Here is a 2,399-nt window from a genome sequence, read left to right as displayed (position 1 = left end):
ATCCTGGTCCCTCTGACAGACCTAACCAACCAGGACCATAACAAAGAGAAGGCCATACAGAGTAACAGGTGAGAACATCCTGGTCCCTCTGACAGACCTAACAAACCAGGACCATAACAAAGAGAAGGCCATACAGAGTAACAGGTGAGAACATCCTGGTCCCTCTGACATCATCTCATCTCCTGTCCTCCACTCCTCTCTTAGGAGATAGAACTGAGTCATGGTGGATAGCTGTTAGTCCAGAGATAGAACTGAGTCAGGGTGGATAGCTGTTAGTCCAGAGATAGAACTGAGTCAGAGTGGATAGCTGTTAGTCCAGAGATAGAACTGAGTCATGGTGGATAGCTGTTAGTCCAGAGATAGAACTGAGTCAGAGTGGATAGCTGTTAGTCCAGAGATAGAACTGAGTCATGGTGGATAGCTGTTAGTCCAGAGATAGAACTGAGTCATGGTGGATAGCTGTTAGTCCAGAGATAGAACTGAGTCAGGGTGGATAGCTGTTAGTCCAGAGATAGAACTGAGTCAGAGTGGATAGCTGTTAGTCCAGAGATAGAACTGAGTCAGGGTGGATAGCTGTTAGTCCAGAGATAGAACTGAGTCATGGTGGATAGCTGTTAGTCCAGAGATAGAACTGAGTCAGAGTGGATAGCTGTTAGTCCAGAGATAGAACTGAGTCATGGTGGATAGCTGTTAGTCCAGAGATAGAACTGAGTCAGGGTGGATAGCTGTTAGTCCAGAGATAGAACTGAGTCAGGGTGGATAGCTGTTAGTCCAGAGATAGAACTGAGTCAGGGTGGATAGCTGTTAGTCCAGAGATAGAACTGAGTCAGGGTGGATAGCTGTTAGTCCAGAGATAGAACTGAGTCATGGTGGATAGCTGTTAGTCCAGAGATAGAACTGAGTCATGGTGGATAGCTGTTAGTCCAGAGATAGAACTGAGTCAGGGTGGATAGCTGTTAGTCCAGAGATAGAACTGAGTCATGGTGGATAGCTGTTAGTCCAGAGATAGAACTGAGTCAGGGTGGATAGCTGTTAGTCCAGAGATAGAACTGAGTCAGAGTGGATAGCTGTTAGTTCAGAGATAGAACTGAGTCAGAGTGGATAGCTGTTAGTCCAGAGATAGAACTGAGTCAGAGTGGATAGCTGTTAGTTCAGAGATAGAACTGAGTCAGGGTGGATAGCTGTTAGTCCAGAGATAGAACTGAGTCAGAGTGGATAGCTGTTAGTCCAGAGATAGAACTGAGTCAGAGTGGATAGCTGTTAGTTCAGAGATAGAACTGAGTCAGGGTGGATAGCTGTTAGTCCAGAGATAGAACTGAGTCATGGTGGATAGCTGTTAGTCCAGAGATAGAACTGAGTCATGGTGGATAGCTGTTAGTCCAGAGATAGAACTGAGTCAGGGTGGATAGCTGTTAGTCCAGAGATAGAACTGAGTCATGGTGGATAGCTGTTAGTCCAGAGATAGAACTGAGTCATGGTGGATAGCTGTTAGTCCAGAGATAGAACTGAGTCAGGGTGGATAGCTGTTAGTCCAGAGATAGAACTTGATGATTGAATTAGAGGCGTGCATGGCCACGCAGTCGTGGGTGAACAGGGAGTACAAGAGAGGGCTCAGAACGCACCCTTGTGCAGCCCCAGTGTTGAGGATCAGCGGGGTGGAGATGTTATCGCCTACTCTCACCACCTGGGGGCGGCCCGTCAGGAAGTCCAGTACCCAGTTGCACAGGGCGGGGTCGAGACCCAGGGTCTCAAGCTTGATGACTAGTTTGGAGGGTACTATGGTGTTAAATGCTGAGCTGTAGTCGATGAACAGCATTATCACATAGGTATTCCTCTTGTCCAGGTGGGTTAGGGCAGTGTGCAGTGTGGTGGCGATTACATCGTCTGTGGACCTATTAGGGCGGTAAGCAAATTGGAGTGGGTCTAGGGTGTCAGGTAGGGTGGAGGTGATATGGTCCTTGACTAGTCTCTCAAAGCACCTCAGGATGACGGTGGCAGTGTCAGTGGCACTGTATTGTCCTCAAAGCGAGCAAAGAAGTTATTTAGTCTGTCTGGGAGCAAGACATCCTGGTCCGCAACGGGGCTGGTTTTCTTTTTGTAATCCGTGAGTGACTGTAGACCCTGCCACATACCTCTTGTGTCTGAGCCGTTGAATTGCGACTCTACTTTGTCTCTATACTGACTCTTAGCTTGTTTGATTGCCTTGCGGAGGGAATAGCTACACTGTTTGTATTCAGTCATGTTTCTGGTCACCTTGCCCTGATTAAAAGCAGTGGTTTGCGCTTTCAGTTTCGCGCGAATGCTGCCATCAATCCACGGTTTCTGGTTTGGGAATATTTTAATAGTTGCTATGGGTACGACATCGCCAATGCACTTTCAAATTAACTCGCTCACGGAAT

The sequence above is a fragment of the Oncorhynchus keta genome, unplaced genomic scaffold, assembly GCF_023373465.1.
Source record: "Oncorhynchus keta strain PuntledgeMale-10-30-2019 unplaced genomic scaffold, Oket_V2 Un_contig_1361_pilon_pilon, whole genome shotgun sequence".
Classification (NCBI taxonomy): Eukaryota; Metazoa; Chordata; class Actinopteri; order Salmoniformes; family Salmonidae; genus Oncorhynchus; species Oncorhynchus keta.
Note: the sequence above shows the minus strand (reverse complement) of the source record.